We start from the raw sequence: 21815 nt of genomic DNA, 5'->3' as shown, positions 1-21815 counted from the left end.
AACAATTAAGAAAATGATAATAGGAACATACATATCGATAATAACCTTGAATGTAACTGGATTAAATCCCCCAACCAAAAGACACAGACTGGCTGAATGGATACAAAAACAAGACCCATATATATGCTGTCTACAACAGACCCACTTCAGACCTAGGGACACATACAGACTGAAAGTGAAGATATGGAAAAACATATACCATGCAAATGGAAATCAAAAGAAAGCTGGAGTAGCAATACGCGTATCAGATAAAATAGACTTTAAAATAAAGACTGTTACAAGAGATAAGGAGAGACACTACATAATGCAAAGGATCAATCCAGAAGATATAACAATTATAAATGTTTATGCATGCAACATAGGAGCACCTCAATACATAAGGCAAATGCTAACAACCATGAAAGGAGAAATCGACAGTAACACAATAACATTAGGGGACTTTAACACCCCAATTACCCCAACGGACAGATCATCCAAACAGAAAATAAATAAGGAAACTCAAGCTTTAAATGACACAATAGACAAGATAGATCTAATTGATATTTATAGAACATCCCACCCAAAAGTGGCAGAATACACTTTCTTCTCAAGTGCACATGGAACATTCTCCAGGATAGATCACCTCTTGGGTCACAAATCAAGCCTCGGAAAATTTAAGAAAATTGAAATCATATCAAGCATCTTTTCTGACCACAACGCTAAGAGATTGGCAATCAGTTACAGGAAAAAAAACTGTAAAAATCACAAATACATGGAGGCTAAACAAGGTGCTACTAAATAACCAAGAGATCACTAAATAAATCAAGGAAGAAATAAAAAAATACATAGAAACAAATGACAACAAAAACACAACGACACCAAACCTATGGGATGCAGCAAAAGCAGTTTGAAGAGGGAAGTTTATAGCAATTCAATCTCACTTCAAGAAACAAGAAAAATCCCAAATAAACAATCTAACCCTACACTTAAAACAACTAGACAAAGAAGAACAAAGAAAAGCCAAAGGCAGTAGAAGGAAAGAAATCATAAAGATCAGAGCAGAAATAAATGAAATAGAAACAAAATAAACAATAGCAAAGATCAATAAAACTAAAAGCTGGTTCTTTGAGAAGATAAACAAAATTGATAAACCATTAGCCAGACTCATCGAGAAAAACAGGGAGAGGATGCAAATCAATAAAATTAGAAATGAAAAAGGAGAAATCACAACTGACACTGCAGAAATACAAAAGATTATAAGAGACTACTACAAACAGCTATATGCCAATAAAATGGACAACCATGAAGAAATGGACAAATTCTTGGAAAGGTACAATTTTCCAAGATTGAACCAATAAGAATTAGAAAATATAAACAGACCTGTCACAAGTAATGAAATTGAAACCATAATTAAAAATCTTCCAACAAACAAAAGTCCAGGGTCACATGGTTTCAGTTAATTCTATCAAACATTTAGAAAAGAGCTAACACTGATCCTTCTCAATCCCTTCCAAAAAAATTGCAGAGGGAGAAACACTCTCAAATTCATTCTACGAAGCCACCATCACCCTGACACAAAAACAAGAAAAAAGATATCACAAAAAAAGAAAATTATAGACCAATATCACTGATGAAGATAGATACAAAAGTCCTGAACAAAATACTAGCAAATAGAATCCAACAGCACATTAAAAGGATCATATACCATGATCAAGTGGGATTTATCCCAGGGATTCAAGGATTCTTCAATATATGCAAATCAATCAAGGTGATACACCACATTAACAAATTAAGGAATAAAAACCATATGATCATCTCAAGAGATGCAGAAAAAGCTTTTGACAAAATTCAACACCCATTTATGATAAAAACTCTCCAGAAAGTAGGCATAGAGGGAACCTACCTCAACACAATAAAGGCCAAATATGACAAACCCAGAACAAGCACCGTATTCAATGGTGAAAAACTGAAAGCATTTCCTCTAAGATCAGGAATAAGACAAGGATGTCCACTCTCACCACACTTATTCAACATAATTTTGGAAGTCCTAGCCACAACAATCAGAGAAGAAAAAGAAATAAAAGGAATACAAATTGGAAAAGAAGAAATAAGACTGGCACTGTTTGGTGATGACATGATACTATACATAAAGAATCCTAAAGATGCCATGAGTAAACTACTAGAACTAATCAATGAATTTGGTAAGGTTGCTGGATACAAAATTAATGCACAGAAATCTCTGGCATTCCTATACACCAACAATGAAAAATCAGAAAAAGAAATTAAGGAAACACTCCCATCTACCATTTCAACAAAAAGAAAAAAATGCCTAGGAATAAACCTGTCTAAGGAGGAGAAAGACTTGTACTCAGAAAACTATAAAACACAGATGAAAGAAATCAAAGATGACATAAACAGATGGAGAAATATACCGTGTTCTTGGATTAGAAGGAACAATATTGTGAAAATGAGTATACGACCCAAAAAAATCTACAGATTCAACGCAATCCCTGTCAAACTACCAATGGCATTCTTCACAGAATTAGAACAAAAACTCTTACAATTCGTATGGAAATACAAAAGATCCCGAATAGCCAAAGCAATCTTGAGAAAGAAAAACAGAGTTGGAGGAATCAGCCTCCCCAACTACACCACAAAGCTACAGTAATCAAGACAGTATGGTACTGGCACGAAAATAGAAATATAGATCAATGGTACCGGATAGAATGCCCAGAGATAAACCCATGCACATATGGGCACCTAATTCATGATAAAGGAGGCAAGAACATACAATGGAGAAAAGACAGCCTCTTCAATAATTGGTGCTGGGAAAACTGGACAGCTACATGTAAAAAAATGAAATTAGAACCTACCTAACATCATACACAAAAATAAACTCAAAATGGATTAAAGACTTAAATGTAAGACCAGACACTATAAAACTTTTAGAGGAAAACATAGGAAGAACACTCTGACAAAAACCACAGCAAGATCTTTTTCAATCCACCTCCTAGAGTAACAGAAATAAAAACAAAAATAAACAAATGGGACTTAATTAAACTTAAAGGCTTTTGCACAGAAAAGGAAACCATAAACAAGACAAAAAGACAACCCTCAGAATGCAAGAAAATATTGCAATTGAAACAACAAAGGATTAACCTCCAAAATATACAAACAGCTCATGGAGTTCAATATCAAAAAAACAAATAATCCAGTTAAAAAATGGGTGGAAGACCTAAATAGACATTTCACCAAGGAAGACATATAGATGGCCAAGAGGCACATGGAAAAATGCTCAACATCACTAATTATTAGAGAAATGCAAATCAAAACTACAATGAGGTATCACCTCACGCCAGTCAGAACGGCCATTATTAAAAGACCTAGAAGCAATAAATGCTGGAAAGGGTGTGTTGAAAAGGGAACTCTCCTATACTGTTGGTGGGAATGTAAATTAATACAACCACTATGGAAAATGGTATGGCGGTTCCTTAAAAAAATAAAAATAGAGTTACCCTATGACCCAGCAATCCCACTACTGGGCATATACCCTGAGAAAACCATAAGTCAAAAAGAGACAGCACCACAATGTTCACTGCAGCACTATTTACAATAGCCTGGACATGGAACCAACCTAAGTGTCCATCGACAGATGAATGGATAAAGAAGATGCGGTGCATATATACAATGGAATATTACTCAACCATAAAAAGAAATGAAATTGAGTTATTTGTAGTGAGGTGGATGGACCTAGAGCCTGTCATACTGAGTGAAGTCAGAAAGAGAAAAACAAATACTGTATCCTAATGCTAATGCATATATATATGGAATCAAAAAAAAAAGGTACCGATGAATCTAGTTGCAGGGCAGGAATAAACAGGTAGACATAGATAATGGATTTGATGACATGGGGTGGGAGGGCGAAGCTGGGGTGAAGTGAGAGTAGCATCGACATATACACACTACCAAATGTAAAAGAGTTGGCTGGTGGGAAGCAGAACCATAGCACAGGAAGATCGGCTTGGTGCTTTGCAATGACCTAGAGGGGTGGGATAGGGAGGGTGGGAGGGAGGCTCAAGAGGGAGGGGATATGGGGACATGTGTATGCATATGGCTGATTTGCTTTGTTGTACGACAGAAACTAACACAGTATTGTGAAGCAATTATACTCCAACAAAAAGCTATAAAAAATAGACAACTAATAAGGACCTACTGTATAGCACAGGGAACTCTACTCAATACTCTGTAATGACCTATATGGGAAAAGAATCTAAAAAAGAGTGGATATATGTATCTGTATAACTGATTCACTTCGCTGTACAGCAGAAACTAACACAACATTGTAAATCAACTATACTCCAATAAAAAAAAAGGAAAAAAAATACCACTACTGGGATCCATCATAATATCTAATTTTAAAAAGTCAATAAATAAAATAAGGCATTAAACATGTTTTGTTTTCTTCTTGAAAGGAAACCATGCAAAGCCACTTAGAGTTACTGAGAGGAGCAGAGCAGTTAACAGAGGAGGGAGGAAACTGCCAGTAGTTTCCTGCTGGAAACAGTAGAAACTGCCAGACTGCAGTAGCTGTAGCCCTAAGCTGAACACCTCTAGCCAGCTGGGTGGCTTTGACCTTTATAAATTTTTAAGTTGCTTTCATTTTTAGCCATGTAACTGATTATTGTATCCATGATGGCAGGAAGTATATGGAATCAGTACTGGTGTTGAGATATAATTTGCTATCATGTTACATAATACATCAAGATGATATTAGTAGTTCATAGTCAACTGTAAGAAGAAAAAATACAGGTTGATATACTGCTATTTCCAATTTGGATCTTCATTGGTAAGGAATAAAAAGCTACACATGCCAGGAATATTTCACAAGTTGAAAAAAGCTCACAAACTAAAATGTGTCCCTTAGCTCATCATTTAGAAACAACTTGTGAAAATTATAGAATTTAGCCACACAAAACACGCTACCATCGGAAATCTCTTGTGGTCAAATTATTCCTATATTTTCCTATTTTCTGTAAGTTTTTAAAATTTTTAACTTTGAGGTAACTGAACAGGGTACATCATTGGTTAAATGGGAAACAGTAAAAAATTGTCTGGTTATTTCACTTTATTTTGCCCCAGATAATAATGTCAAAATGATTATTTTTAATTCATAAGGAAGCTCCTAGGATCATTTATTCAAGGAAATGGGCTATTGTATTAAAAAGGTTGGGAAACCTTTATCTGGTACAATAAAACACTTAATTCAAGTGACTGCTAGGTGTCTATTCAGGTTGTAAATGAGGGAAAGCTCAAGGGAATTCTCTCTTCAGATTCTTAACCTATGACATGAATAGGACATCTAGGGGTCATTTGGCACCTGCATTGGCTAAATATTTTATATCTTAGCTCAATCTATTCCTCAAAACATACTGGTAGTGCAGGACAGAGGACAAAGCTCAAAGATTTTCCCAAAGTCTTAGAAATAAAGAACACCAGAGCCTTGGTTCATATTCTATCCTCTCTGCTTCAAAGTCTATTCTTTTCACTATGTCACATTATATTTACCTCACCTTTCTATGAAAGGCTATTTTTATCTGGCATTTCAGAAACTCTTATAAGCCTCCCACTTAAAAAAAAACTAGTTATTTATTCAAAGTCTTAATTCATAAGTAAAACTAGCATCCTTTCTCCAGTTCATTTCGGGTGACTCCGAGTTGCCCAAGTAGCAAAATCATGACTGATAAGAAGTAGTTAATAAAATAGAAATTCCACCTGTTAGCAAAAGTTTCTTTTAAAAATATTCCTCCATAAGTGAATAAAACTCTCTCTGATTATTATTCCCAGGGATTAAGCATCTTGAAGTGATGTATGTCATGACTGTAAATTTTTCTCTGTGATAGTATAAATGTCTCCATTTATATGCCACAGAATATTTCTAAGAAGGAAGATGATCCAGTTTATTAAGCAATGAATGGTTCCTTTCACCTCTGGAAAGAACATTTTTCATGACATACCTTGAAGACAGTTTTAAGGAGTTTGATATTTAAGAGTTAAAACAAAACCAGGCATTTTGAACCTTTCAGAGAACCCTGAATTTACAAAGTCCTCTTATTTGGTGGAACCCCCATCCCTTCCAATCCACAGTCAACTGAAGTCTAATCTCAGCACGAGATTATCTCCTTGCTATCTAAAAGTAACTCAGCATCTTGTGCAAAGGTCATCTAGATAGACAATTGGATGTCTCATCTGAGAAAACAAAATCCATGGACTTAATGAGGTAAGTCAGATCCTTTTCACAGTAGGGATTGAATTGAGTCCAATCTCAGAGATTGTCATGGGCAGGGGTCAGATTTAAAACCTGAGTCTTCAGAATCTCAAAGCTGCTTTTTCCAACAGTGTGCCTGCCTGAGTATTTGTGGAGGAGGTTTCAGAGGGCAGGGTTTGATGGGGACTGGGTCATTACCTCCTATGCCTATGCTGATGACATCTCTGCCCCTTTTCATATACAATCAAACGAGTATCAATAAAGGGAAATTGATCACACGAGCCAGGCAGGCCCCCAGAGCTCACTTCCAGAGGGGAGATACAAGCGAAATGAAAGGAAGAGATATCTCTCAGCAGTTGGCATGTGAATTCCATTTAGGGAGAGGAGGCCTGCCTTTACTTTGAAGGTCAGACCCGAGGAAATGCCCTGAATGAGGCAAGGGAAGAGTTGTGCGGCTCTGGGGTCTGCATGAGGTTCAGGAATGGACAGAGTGGACTCTTCCCTTAACCTACGCACTTTGTTCCCAGTTAGGGCAGCGTCCCCTAGCTTAGCATCCCAACCTTTTGCAATCTGGCCTCTGGCATTGTCCGCAGCTTCCACACCTACCCCCTACCCTCAGCTCCCATGGCTCAAGTCCAGTGAAAGTGTTTGCCATTCCACAAATACCTGAAACACTTTACTGTCTCCTTGACTTCTTACAGGTTTCAGGGCTGTCTCACTGCCTCTTTAAATAGACATTCCAGTTTTTCTCCAAAATTCAGTCTAAATTTAGGTTTCTCCAGGGTAATTTCCTTGATTCCTGATTTTGATGCCTTTACGTTCTCCTAGTATTCTGATCATGTTTCTATTATAGCACTGACAAAACGGTAATCATTGATTTGCATATTTGTTACTCACTCTAAGCCTCTGGAGGTTTGGGATCTTGTCTCACTCAACTTCATATCCCTGGCACATAACACCATACCTGGTCTACAGTTGGCACTCGATAAATGATGAATGTGTCAATGAATTAATGAAATGTCCAAAGGAAGGGGCTGGTCTATGATTGTCTACATTGGTTGTGACTTTGGGCAAGTCACAAACTCTATCCAATCATCCAGAGGTCATCATTCAGAATTAATCACGAATCAGTGCCAGAGGATGACATATTTCATGGTTAGGGGCTCTTGTATTTGAGGAGTTAAAACAATGAGGACCTGTCTTTTGAGGGCTTTCAAAAAGTGTGATGTTGGCCTGCCAGCTGACACACAGGGGCATCCATCTTTCTTGCACAGTGCATCTCCCTCTCCTAATGGTGCTGTTTCTGGTACCCATGTTAGGACCTTTTGCATCTTTAGGCATCTTCATTTCAACTTGCAACTGATGCCTAAGTGACCTCAGTTCCTATAGTCCTAATTCACAGGATTCCTGACTACCTATTTTACTAACCTAAGAAAAAGTTAGTAAAATTAATCAGGAGGGATGGGTATGGCATAAAATATAAGCTTTGCTTACAATCTCGTAAAGACACCAAATTTTTATGAATGTCACAAATGCCTGCTTTTTCTAGTTGGATTGACATATACAGAAGAAAAAACAGGAAATTAATGCTGAAGATGCTCAGGACAAAAGAAAAGTGTTTAACAGGATCCCAAACAGGGTAATTTGATCTTTCCCGTTATTATCTTGTATGTACCTACAAATCAGAACAGGAAAAGGAATTCTTGAAAAAAAAATTAACTAAGATGAAATAAGATACTGCATTCATCACTGAAATTCAACTATAAAGAGGTTAAAGCTGTCTTGTAAACTCCAGATAAAAGGTTCATAACTCATTTCCAATGGAGGGTAATAAGACAAGTTGTTCTTTCCATGAGTGGAGGGAACAAGTGTAGTCTTGTAAGAAGAAAACTAAAGGTGAATATAAAACGTAGTCCCACTACCTCTGGAAGAACTCTGTAGTTTAACTGATATGACATCACTGTGTTCTTGACCTTTTATAGTCATTAGGGAGAAATATTCCTTCTCAAATCTTTAGTACATAAACACAAAATCCCTTTCACATTTCCTAATTTCTTAAATACCTTAATTATTTATGTTTAGTTTCCTTTATTTTCATGTATTTCTGTGTGTGTGTATGTGTTCATTATATGTATTTATTGATTCTTGTTTTTTCTATCCAATTAACCTTAGCTTTTATGTGTTGTCTCTGTGGCTTCTGAATGGCTGCAAATTCATTACACATTCCTCAGCTTATCACACTAGGGATACAACAGGTGAGATTTTTCCACTATAGATGATTTAAAGCTTTCAGGTTCAGATAAAACCTAAAACCAGGGAGACAGAATGAACAAAACTCAACATGCTACTGTAGTTCTCCTAGTGGACATCCCATTTTACTCTTTGAAATATAAGGGTAAAAAAATAATTTTGTTCATTATATTGCATTTGCTTTCTGAATATATCATTGTTCAGATCTATCATGGCTTAGTTTAGATAAGCCAAAAACATATTAGCAACCGACATAAACCTTTCTAAACAAGAATAAATGTCACCATACTCAAACTGAATAGGCTGTCTTTTAGACCTATTGTATTTTGATTTAGGGCTTTTCTCAAATGTTGAACTGAGTCTTTTCTAAACTCCTTTTATCTCTAAAAACGTTTTGAAAAAAGAGTGAATCTCAAAGAATAAACTAAATCTGGTACATGACCAAAAGAGCAATGAAAGTATAAAACTGTACACCAAATTAGAGTCTTAGACAAACTTTACTTTGGTGTGTCAATATATCAATATTCATTGTTCACATTAGAATCACTAACATTTCTACAGATGAGTAATAATGGTATTAGTATTTTTCACTCATTCAGTAAATGTCTCTTGAGTGCATAGGAATTAAAATTTAATCCACATAGCCATTTACACAAGGCTCATTTCCAAGAAGTGTACAGTTCAGAATAGAAGATAATACTGTACTGTATACTTGAAATTTGCTAGGATAGATCCTAAATGTTCTTAACACACACACACAAATATAACTGTGTGAGGTGATGGATATGATAAATAGCTTGATTGTGGTAATTAATTAATTATATATATATATGTATCACATATATATATATATATATATCACATTGTATATACAACTTTATATATACCTCAATAAATCTGGGGGAAAAAAAGAGTGGTTGAATTTTGGGTAGTAGAATTGGAGTAAGGAGCATTTTGACATTTTATTCTATACATTTCTGTTTGACTACTTTTCAACCAGAATATTATTGCTTAGCAAGATAGATAGATAGATAGATAGATAGATAGATAGATAGATAGATAGAAAGAAAGAAAACAGATAGATAGAAAATAGATAGAAAATAGATAGATAGATAGAAAATAGATATAAATAGATAGAAGATAGATAGAAAATATAGATAGATAGAAGATATATAGAAAATAGAGAGAAAATACATAGATAGGTAGAAAATAGATAGATAGATAGATAGATAGAAAATAGATACACAGATGGATACACAATTCATAGGTAGATAGAAAATAGATAGATAGAAACGAGATAGATAGACCATAGAAAATAGATAGAAGATAGATAGATAGATAGATAGAATATAAATGCCTCCTCCTTCTCTACTTACAGGATAATTAGATAAAAGCTTATGAACATTTTAAGGTTTTAATAAATATTGCCACATTGCTTTGTAATAGTGCCAATAGAGTCTAATTTGTATGTTTTCTTTTCCAAGTTAAATTTCAAGTTAGATTTTAGCAAGGGCTATGATTAGACCAGAGATGGCCCTGCTCCTAGGCCTAAAAGCTTACAACTGTAAACATTCAAGCTCTATATTTCTGACTGAAGGCATTTAGAATTTTTCCCAGTCCTGGATTCCCCAAAGTCAAATCCAGATAGAGGATACAATGCTATTTTGGTATATTTCTTACTGATCTCATATTCCAGCTACTGGAATCACTTTACCAAGAAAAGCACATGCCTTTTGTGGCACTTTAGGAAAGAAAGACTCTAATTCAGAAAAATGCAATATAAGACAACATTCATGGTTGATACATGAAGTTAGGTTTAATATACCCCCTCCAGTTCATAAAACTCATTTTGAGATAAAACTTGAAACTTGAATTCAAAGTGGAGGTCCCTCAACGAGCCAGCTCCCAGTTTTATGCACACTTGGCTCCCTCCACCCCCAGGCACCTGGGGAAAAGCAGAACACAAGCCTGAAACACAGGGTACCTGGAACTGAACCAAGGTCATGGCCATGGCCTCCTGACTCTTAGGCAACAACTTTATCCCCTAGACACCTTTTATAAACCTCAGACTGTACCGGACTGGGCTCAGAAGCCACACGACTCAATAGGCCTCCTGCCTTCTAGCTCGGTGGTCTTGGAAAACTACTTAAACACTCTACTTCAGTCTCCTCATTTGTAAGCTAAGGATACTAACAGGATAGTAAACCCCTGTCGTACCCTTTTAAATGGAATCTAAATATTCAATCCAATAAAATATGAGCATGCATTTTTGTGAGAGTCATGGGATGACCAGAGTTAGCTAGCTGGCTGAAAGCTCCAGGGATCCTGGAGCTAATTCCCCATTACACAAGGTCCAAGTTTGTAGGGTACAGTGTCACGGTAATGAGCTTGCTGCGAGGACAAAGTTAATATGTCAAATACCTAGAGCGGGGCCTGTCATGGAGTCAGTGACATAGACAATGCTTGCTATTATTGCTATGTATGCTTCTTCCATGACTATGACCCTACACAGCAGCTGCTGCAGCACCACTAAGTAGAGAAAACCAAAGAAAGAATTTGCCGATGACCAAGCAGCAAGAGGATGGCAAGAAGGAGCAGAAAGGAGATTTCCATGTATCTGTTCAAGGGTAACCCCTCTAGGTTTTACTAACTATGCTCCACTCATCCTGAATTTTCCGTTTTGCCAAAAACTATAAACAAACTCTGGGAGGGAATAGGGCCAAGACTGGAGGCTGGCATTTAAGAGAGAGTCTCTATAAAAGAGACTGGGTGGATATTAAGCACACTGTCCATCTATAACCTCATCACCTGCTTGGTACCCACTGCTTGCTCTGGAGACAGATGCTCTCCTTCCAATGGGCATTGTGCCTTTCTAACAAAATACCGCCTACCTGACGTCTATGTACCAGCAGCTACAGATGTTCCCATGAGAGAGCTGTAGGATCCTTGAGGGGGAAAGTATTGCTTTGTAGCTAGGAAATTTGGGAGGTAGTGGTGGTTTACATCTCCGTTATTAACATCATGACATTTAATGTGACACTGCTGCAAGTAAACCACGTCCCCACAGACACCCATGACCTGTACCCCAACCTTCCTCGCTCCAGGCAGGGGTCCCAGACTGGAGTCTGGAAAAGCTGGCCACACAGCTTTCAGGCCCACGGATGTGAAAATGAGTCTTGACAAATGTAATGGTCATAGACTTAACTTCTTTTCTCTTCTGGAGGCAGTAAGTTTCATAATACAATTGCAGAAAGAGAAAGACATCAGTGCTGAGGACAGTGAGAGCCTTTACATGCTTCCTACCTCTTTCTTGTAATGTGCTAAACAGGACCAGATGTTTCAACAAAGAAATGAAACCAGTCACCCTGCATTTGATTTGTGGGACCACCCTTACATGAAATGCCAGCTCATCATTCCAAGGTTTTAAAAATGATGTGTGTAACAAGCGAGATAAGAAATGTGGACATTCCTTCAAAAGTGTCATTAATTATATGATCCACAGATGGTGAGAAAATGCCTTCCAGGTCAGCATTGAGACATGTGGAGATTATTTGCAAAGGGGTTGGAACAAGGGGGGACTCTCGTCCCTCTGATGCCTCTGTCATGAAATGGGAGAATCACACGTGGGGAGTGAGGGTCCAGAAAAGCAGAGCCGAGGAGAGGGGCAAATCAAAGGCACCTAGAGTATTCCATGGTTTCCAAGGAATAGCAGTTTAGCAAAAAGTAAGTGCAGGGAGACACAGCACATGCACATTCAATTCATGGGAACTCAACTCTGTGCTTGTCAATGTGCTGGTTTGGGGGAAAGATACAGAAGCAGAGAGAGAGAAAGGGGTCAAGAGATGAAGATAAAGAGACAGAAATAAACCAGGACATGCAAATATACAGGACACGAGACAGAAAAGACACACAAACACAAATGCAGATAGTTGGAGAGGAAGCAGGAAGAATGAGAAGGGATTAGTGATCTACGTTTGTGGCCACTTGCTACGACCAGGAACTTATAATAGAGGATGAGCTCTGGTCCTGAAAGAGGAATTTCTCTTCCCCTGGTCATCCTTGGTTCCCTTATGTCTCTATGTAAGTTGAGCACTTCGGGTTTTTTAAAATAGAGTATATATTGTTCAAAAAACGGGTTCCCTAAATGCAAATTAATCACTTTATTTTATGCTCAACCAAAGTAATAGAATCCTAGAGGAAAAAAAGTAGCTGGTTGTTTAGGATGTTAAATTTCTGATCATTGCCTTATAATTTAGAATGTGACTCCAGTGTTAGACTATAACTCTGGAGGTGTTATTCTGCACAAGATGATGTGGACAAAATGTTTAGGAAATGGTGGGTTCACCCAACTGAAACAAGCTTCCTCCCTTCAGCCCTTCTCAGAGCCTGGTATACACTGATGGACACTGAGTTCTCCATAATGTCAATGGATGGTGCAGCCTTGCCCAAGCAGACTTGGAGAGTCCTTTCCTTTACAAACTACACCTCAGAGTACAAGTGCATTGTGGAGCACACTTTAGGAATCTCTGATCCAATGCAAGCCCTCTCATGTCCCCTTTTCTTGCCTTCTGCTAGCCAAGTATATATGCCATCATCAAGCAAATCTTCCTAAATGGACATTTCATTGCATGTTCCCGTGCTTCGTACCCTATTGTGGTTTCCAGTTGCCTAAAACTATAAATCTCAAACTTTCCCCAAACACCTGGAATAACGGACAACTCAGGAACATATTCCATATTTATTCCCTGGCTTCACAAATCTTCTGGCTCGATACCAGCTTCCTTTGATGGTTTGTATATCGTGATACGAGAGACATATTCAGAATAACAAGTACCTATTCCTCAATCAATCTGGCAGCCAGTGCCCATCACACTCAGACTTCAGCCCGATTTTCTTTTTATTTTAAACTTTTTAAAATTTATTTTTTATACAGTAGGTTCTTATTCGTTATCTATTTTATACATATTAGTGTATATATGTCAAACACAATCTCCTAGTTCATCCCCCCACCACCACTTTCCCTCCTTGGTGTCCATATATTTGTTCTCTACATCTGTGTCTCTATTTCTGCCTTGCAAACTGGCAAGTATCATTTGTATCATTTTTCTAGATTCCACATATATGTGTTAACATATGATATTTGTTTTTCTCTTTCTGACTTACTTCACTCAGTATAACAGTCTCTAGATTCAATCACATCTCTATAAATGATCCAATTTCGTTCCTTTTTATGGCTGAGTAATGTTCCACTGTATATATGCACCACATCTTCTTTATCCATTAGTCGGTCGATGGGCATTTAGGTTGCTTCCATGACCTGTCAGCCCAATTTTCCATCCTGCCTGTGTCCTTCCTTCTTGAGGCCTGGCTATGGAGCATAAAGTAGTCTACAGAAACTGTTATTACATTCTTCCAACCCGGATTGATTGGCGATCTCAATTTCAATTAAGAGGAGAGCCATATTAGAGAACAGGCCAGGCTCTCTAAAGATAATAAGAGAACCCAACAAAGAAACGCAGCTCGAGTCTGTTTGAACATAACAGATAATGTCTAGTTTTGCTTATTAGCTCTGTTTATCAACCAGGACCACACTTGGCAGCCTTCTTAACCTACAGAATCAGGGATAGGATTAAAAAGTGCCTATGGCATGGACCACAGAAAAGGCAGCACTCAGGTGTACTAACACAGGGGCACCGTTGATATTTAACATCAGACATGGATTTGGACTCACTGAGAGTTGCATAATGCAAAGTAAAAGGTTTTATATATTGTTTTGCTTTGCTTCACTCTTATTTAATAACAGAAAAACTCAGTGGAGATAAAACACTAGTTTATATAAAACAAACAGAATAACACATGACCATCAGAGCCATGAACATGAGCAAATATGCCAGATGCTGCTTCTCAAAATGCCACATGATAGTAAATTTTCATCGCATAAAGTCACCACAAGGAGTCTACTTTGAGGGATTTTTCCCTCCAGCTTTAGCCTAATAGCAATGAGAGAAGATGGGGCTGGAGGAGATGGGTCCTGTGACTTTCCTTTGTTTCATTTCCCCAGGAAGAGAAAAACCTTCCTACAAAACAAAAAAACGAACCTTTTTTTAAAAATAAATTAATTTTATTTATTTATTTTTGGTTGTGTTGGGTCTTTGTTGCTGCATGCAGGCTTTCTCTAGTGGTGGTGAGTGAGGGCTACTCTTCATTGCAGTGTGCAGAATTCTCCTTGCAGTGGCTTCTCTTGTTGCAGAGCATGGGCTCTAGGTGTGCGGGCCTCAGTAGTTGTGGCACAAGGGCTCAGTAGTTATGGCTTATGGGCTCTAGAGCACAGGCTCAGTACTTGAGGCACATGGGCTTAGCTTCTCTGCTGCATGTGGGATCTTCCCGGACCATGGCTCGAACCCGTGCCCCCTGCATTGGCAGGTGGATTCTTAACCACTGCACAACCAGGGAAGTCCCCAAAACGAATCTTAATATAACATGTGCAGGAGATTGGCTCAAGATGGTGGAGTAGAAGGACGTGCTCTCACTCCCACTTGCGAGAGCACCAGAATCACAACTAACTGCTGAACAATCATCAACAGGAAGACACTGGAACTCACCAAAAAAGATACCCCACATCCAAAGACAAAAGAGAAGCCACAATGAGATGGTAGGAGGGGCGCAATCACAATAAAATCAAATCCCGTAACTGCTGGGTGGGTGACTCACAAACTGGAGAACACTTACACCACAGAAGTCCACCTACTGGAGTGAAGGTTCTGAGTGCCACATCAGGCTTCCCAACCTGGGGGTCTGGCAACCAGAGGAAGAATTCTTAGAGAATCAGACTTTGAAGGCTAGCAGGATTTGATTGCAGGACTTTGACAGGCCTGGAGGAAACAGAGACTCCACTCTTGGAGGGCACACACAAAGTAGTGTGTGCATCAGGACCCAGGGGAAGGAGCAGTGACCCCATAGAAGATAGAACCAGACCTACCTGCTAGTGTTGGAGGGTCTCCTGCAGAGGCGGGGGGTGGCTGTGTCTCACCATGAGGACAAGGACACTGGAAGCAGAAGTTCTGGGAAGTAATCCTTGGCGTGAGCCCTCCCAGAGTCCGCTATTAGCACCACCAAAGAGCCCAGGTAGGCTCCAGTGTTGGGTCGCCTCAGGCCAAACAACCAACCCGGGGGGAACCCAGAACCACCCATCAGCAGACAAGTGGATTAAAGTTTTACTGAGCTCTGTCCACCACAGCAACAGCCAGCTCTACCCACCACCAGTTGCTCCCATCAGGAAACATGCTCAAGCCTCTTAGATAGCCTCATCCACCAGAGGGCAGATAGCAGAAGCAAGAAGAACTAGAATCCTGCAGCCTGTGGCACAAAAACCACATTCACAGAAAGATAGACAAGATGAAAAGGCAGATGGCTATGTACCAGATGAAGGAACAAGATAAAACCCCAGGAAAATAACTAAATGAAGTGGAGATAGGCAACCTTCCAGGAAAAGAATTCAGAACACTGATAGTGAAGATGATCCAGGACCTCAGAAATAGAATGGAGGCAAAGATCGAGAAGATGCAAGAAATGTTTAACAAAGAACTAGAAGAATTAAAGAAAAAACAAACAGAGATGAACAATACAATACCCGAAATGAAAAATACACTAGAAGGAATCAATAGCAGAATAACTGAGGAAGAAGAACGGATAAGTGACCTGGAAGACAGAATGCTGGAATTCACTGCTGCAGAAGAGAATACAGAAAAAAGAGTGAAAAGAAATGAAGACAGCCTAAGACACCTCTGGGACAACATTAAACGCAACAACAATCGCATTATAGGGGTCCCAGAAGGAGAAGAGAGACAGAAAGGACTGGAGAAAATATTTGAAGAGATTAGAGTCAAAAACTTCCCTAACATGGGAAAGGAAATAGCCACCTAAGTCCAAGAAGTACAGAGAGTCCCAAACAGGATAAACCCAAGGAGAAACACACCGAGACACATAGCAATCAAACTGGTAAAAATTAAAGACAAAGAAAAATTATTGAAAGCAGCAAGGGAAAAACGACAAATAACATACAAGGGAACTCCCATAAGGATAACAGCTGATTTCTCAGCAGAAACTCCACAAGCCAGAAGGTAGTAGCACAATATGTTTAAAGTGATATGAAAAGGAAGAACCTAAAACCAAGATTACTCTTCCCGGCAAGGATCTCTTTCAGATTAGATGGAGAAATCAAAAGCTTTACAGACAAGCAAAAGCTAAGAGGATGCAGCACCACCAAACGAGCTCTACAACAAATGCTAAAGGGACTTCTCTAAGTGGGAAACACAAGAGAAGAAAAGGACCTACAAAAACAAGCCAAAAACAATTAAGAAAATGGTAATAGGAACTTACATATCTATAATTACCTTAAACGTGAATGGATTAAATACTTCAACCAAAAGACACAGGCTCACTGAATGGATACAAAAACAAGACCCATTATATGCTGTCTACAAGAGACCAACTTCAGACTGAAAGTGAGGGGATGGAAAAAGATATTCCATGAAAATGGAAATCAAAAGAAAGCTGCAGTAGCAATATTCATATCAGATAAAATAGACTTTAAAATAAAGAATGTTACAAGAGACAAGGAAGGACACTACATAATGATCAAGGGATCAATACAAGAAGAAGATATAACAATTATAAATATATATGCACCCAACATAGGAGCACCTCAATACATAAGGCAACTGCTAACAGTTCTAAAAGAGGAAATCGACAGTAACAGAATAATAGTGGGAGATTTTAACACCTCACTTACACCTATGGACAGATCATCCAAACAGAAAATGAATAAGGAAACACAAGCTTTAAATGACACAATAGACCAGATAGGTTTAATTAATATTAATAGGACATTCCATCCAAAAACAGCAGATTACACTTTCTTCTCAAGTGCACATGGAACATTCTCCAATATAGATCACATCTTGGGTCACAAATCAGTAAATTTAAGCCTCAGTAAATTTAAGACAATTGAAATCATATCAAGCATCTTTTCTGACCACAACGCTATGAGATTAGAGATCAATTACAGGGGAAAAAATATAAAAAACACAAATACATGGAGGATAAACAGTACATTACTAAATAACCAAGAGATCAATTAAGAAATCAAAGAGGAAATAAGAAAATACCTAGAGACAAATGACAATGAAAACACGATGATCCAAAACGTATGGGATGCATGCAGCAAAAGCAGTTCTAGAAGGGAAGTTTATAGCAATAAAATCTTACCTCAAGAAACAACAAACATCTCAAACAAACAACCTAACCTTACACCAGAAGGAACTAGAGAAGGAAGAACAAACAAAACCCAAAGTGAGTAGAAGGAAAGAAACCATAAAGATCAGAGCAGAAATAAATGAAATAGAAACAAAGAAAATAATACCAAAGATCAATAAAAGTAAAAGCTGGGGCTTCCCTGGTGACGCAGTGATTGAGAGTCCACCTGCCGATGCAGGGGACACAGGTTCGTGCCCCAGTCCGGGAAGATCCCACATGCCGCGGAGTGGCTGGGCCTGTGAGCCATAGTTGCTGAGCCTGTGCATCTGGAGCCTGTGCTCCGCAACAGGAAAGGCCACAGCGGTGAGAGGCCCACATAACGCATTAAAAAAAAAAAAAAAAAAAAGTAAAAGCTGTTTCTTTGAGAAGATAAACAAAATTGATAAACCATTAGCCAGACTCATCAAAAGAAAGAGGGAGAGGACTAAAATCAATGAAATTAGAAATGAAAAAGAAGTTACAACAGACACTGCAGAAATACAAAGTATCCTAAGAGACTACTATAAGCATCTCTATGCCAATAAAATGGACAACGTGGAAGAAATGGACAAATTCTGAGAAAGGTATGACCTTCCAAGACTGAACCAAGAAGAAACAGAAAATACGAACAGACCAATCACAAGTAATGAAATTGAAACTGTGATTAAAAAGCTTCCAACAACAAAAGTCCAGGACCAGATGGCTTCACACGTGAATTCTATCAATCATTTAGAGAAGAGTTAACATCCATCCTTCTCAAACTCTTCCAAAAAACTGAAGAGGAAGAAACTATGAGGCCACCATCACCCTGACACCAAAACCAAACAAAGATACTACAAAAAAGAGAAAATTACAGACCAATATCACTGATGAATATAGATGCAAAAATCCTCAACAAAATAAAAGCAAACAGAATCCAACAACACATTAAAAGGATCATACACCATGATCAAGTGGGACTTATCCCAGGGATGCAAGGATTCCTCAATATACGCAAATCAATGAATGTGATACATCATATTAACAAATTGAAGAATAAAAACCATACGATCATCTCAGTAGATGCAGAAAAAACTTTTGACAAAATTCAACACCTATTTATGATAAACATGCTCCAGAAAGTGGGCATAGAGGGAACCTACCTCAAATAATAAAGGCCATATATGACAAACCCACAGCAAACATCATTCTCAATGGTGAAAAACGGAAAGCATTTCCTCTAAGATCAGGAAAAAGATAAAGATGTCCACTCTCACCACTATTATTCAACATAGTTTTAGAAGTCCTAGCCACAGCAATCAGAGAAGGAAAAGAAATAAAAGAATACAAATTGGAAAAGAAGAAGTTAAATTGCCACTGTTTGCAGATGTCATGATACTATACATAGAGAATCCTAAAGATGCCACCTGAAAACTCCTAGAGCTAATCAATGAATTTGGTAAAGTTGCAGGATACAAAATTAATGCACAGAAATCTCTTGAATTCCTATACACTAATGATGAATAATCTGAAAGGGAAATTAAGGAAACATTCCCATTTACCACTGCAACAAACAGAATAAAATACCTAGGAATACACCTACCTAGGGAGACAAAAGACCTGTAGGCAGAAAACTATAAGACACTGATGAAAGAAATTAAAGATGATACAAACAGATGGAGAGGTATACCATGTTCTTGGATTGGAAGAATCAACATTGTGAAAATGACTATACTACCCAAAGCAATCTCCCAATTCAATGCAATCCCTATGAAACTACGAATGGCATTTTTCACAGAACTAGAACAAAAAATTTCATAATTCGCATGGAAACACAAAAGACCCCGAATAGCCAAAGCAATCTTGAGAAAGAAAAATGGAGCTGGAGGAACCAGGCTCCCAGACTTCAGACTATACTACAAAGCTACAGTAATCAAGACAGTATGGGACTGGCACAAAAACAGAAATATAGATCAATGGAACATGATAGAAAGCCCAGAGTTAAACCCACACACCTATGGTCAACTAACCTGTGACAAAGGAGGCAAGGATATACAATAGAGAAAAGACAGTCTCTTCAATAAGTGGTGCTGGGAAAACTGGACAGCTACATGTAAAATGATGAAATTAGAACACTCCCTAACACCATACACAAAAATAAACTCAAAATATATTAGACACCTAAATGAAGGACCAGACAGTATAAAACCCTCAGAGAAAAACATAGGAAGAACACTCTTTGACATAAATCATAGCAAGATCCTTTTCGATCCACCTCCTAGAGTAATGGAAATAAAAACAAAAATTAAAAAAAATGGGACCTGATGAAACTTAAAAGCTTTTGCAAAGCAAAGGAAACTACAGACAACCCTCAGAATGGGAGAAAATATTTGCAAATGAATCAACAGACAAAGGATTAATCTCCTAAATATATAAACAGTTCATGCAGATCAATATTAAAAAAAAAAAACCCAATCCAAAAATGGGCAGAAGACCTAAATAGACATTTCTCCAAAGAAGACATACAGAAAAGCTGTATGAAAAGCTGCTCTACATCATTAATTATTAGAGAAATGCAAATCAAAACTACAATGAGGTATCACCTCACACCAGTGAGAATGGGCATCATCAGAAAATCTACAAACAACAAATGCTGGAGAGGGTGTTGAGAAAAGGGAACCTTCTTGCACTGTTGCTGGGAATGTAAATTGATACAGCCACTATGGAGAACAGTATGGAGGTTCCTTAAAAAACTAAAAATAGAATTACCATATGACCCAGCAGTCCCACTACTGGACATATACCCAGAGAAAACCATTATGCAAAAAGACACATGCACCCCAATGTTCACTGCAGCTCTATTTACAATAGTCAGGTCATGGAAGCTACCTAAGTGCCCATCGACAGACGAATGGATAAAGAAGATGTGGTACATATATACAATGGAAAATTACTCAGCCATAAACAGGAACGAAATCGGGTCATTTGTAGGGACATGGATGAATTTATAGACTGTCATACAGAGTGAAGTAAGTCAGAAAAAGAAAAATAAATATCGTATATTAACGCATATATGTGGAACCTAGAAAAATAGTACAGATGAACCCGTTTGCAGGACAGAAATTGAAACACAGATGTAGAGAACAAACGTACAGACACCAAGGGAGGAGAGCGGCGGAGGTGGGGTTGTTGTTGGTGGTGGTGGTGGGATGAATTGAAGGATTGGGATTGACATATATACACTAATATGTATAAAATGGATAACTAATAAGAACCTGCTGTATAAAAAATAAATAAAATTCAAAACAAAAAAAAACTTGTTCACACACAAATATGGTTTCTAAGCCTCTCAATCGTGGTCTTGAGAATTTCACTAAAAATAAAGGCTTTTAAAAAAATACAGAAGCCTAAATTCTTGGATTCAAGTATTTTTAAGAATTCCAATGGAAAGCATCCAATTCCACTACACATGTTTCTTGTACACTTAGTAATAGTTTCCTCTGTTTGAAAATTCCTCAATTATTGGAACTGTAAAGCAAGAAGTTCTACTAGGAAGAAAAATTTGCCTTTGCCTCTGCAGATATGACCTCTCCCAGGCCCTCCTGGCTCTCTCACAGAAGATGACCTACTTTTCTGAGATTAAAGTTTTCAGACATGATCTATTTCTACTTTGTCCCAACGCAAAATTTATCTCTGTCCTCATCTACCCTTTATTTCCTCCTTTCTTGGAGGAAGAAGTGATTATAGATTAGGTTTCTAAGGCCAGCTGTCTCACTGGTGCCCCTGATCTGTTCATTATCTGCCCCCTGGATTCAGGATGTGTGTTTAATGGCATCTCTTACCTACTTCCTCTCACCTCCAATCCCTCACGGCCACCTCCTCCCTTCACTGAAACCACAAATACTCTCAAGCTTCTTGATTTCAAAAACACCTTCCATTAATTACATGATTCCAGTTTAGGGTTTGCCTATCTCCCAATTTTCAGTCTCAAACTTCTAGAAAGCATGGACTACACTAATGCCTCCCACTAAATTTTCAAAGCCTTCTT

The 21815-nt window shown here is 38.0% G+C and overlaps 1 protein-coding gene across 3 annotated transcripts in view; it reads right to left on the bottom strand.

Annotated features, from left to right (window-relative positions):
* Positions 1-21815, bottom strand: part of RBMS3 (RNA binding motif single stranded interacting protein 3) — a 714611-nt gene that overhangs the window by 662971 nt on the left and 29825 nt on the right. The window lies entirely within an intron of this gene.

Source organism: Delphinus delphis, chromosome 10 (genome assembly GCF_949987515.2).
Source record: "Delphinus delphis chromosome 10, mDelDel1.2, whole genome shotgun sequence".
NCBI classification, from domain to species: Eukaryota; Metazoa; Chordata; class Mammalia; order Artiodactyla; family Delphinidae; genus Delphinus; species Delphinus delphis.
Note: the sequence above shows the minus strand (reverse complement) of the source record. Positions and strands in the feature narration are given on the sequence as shown.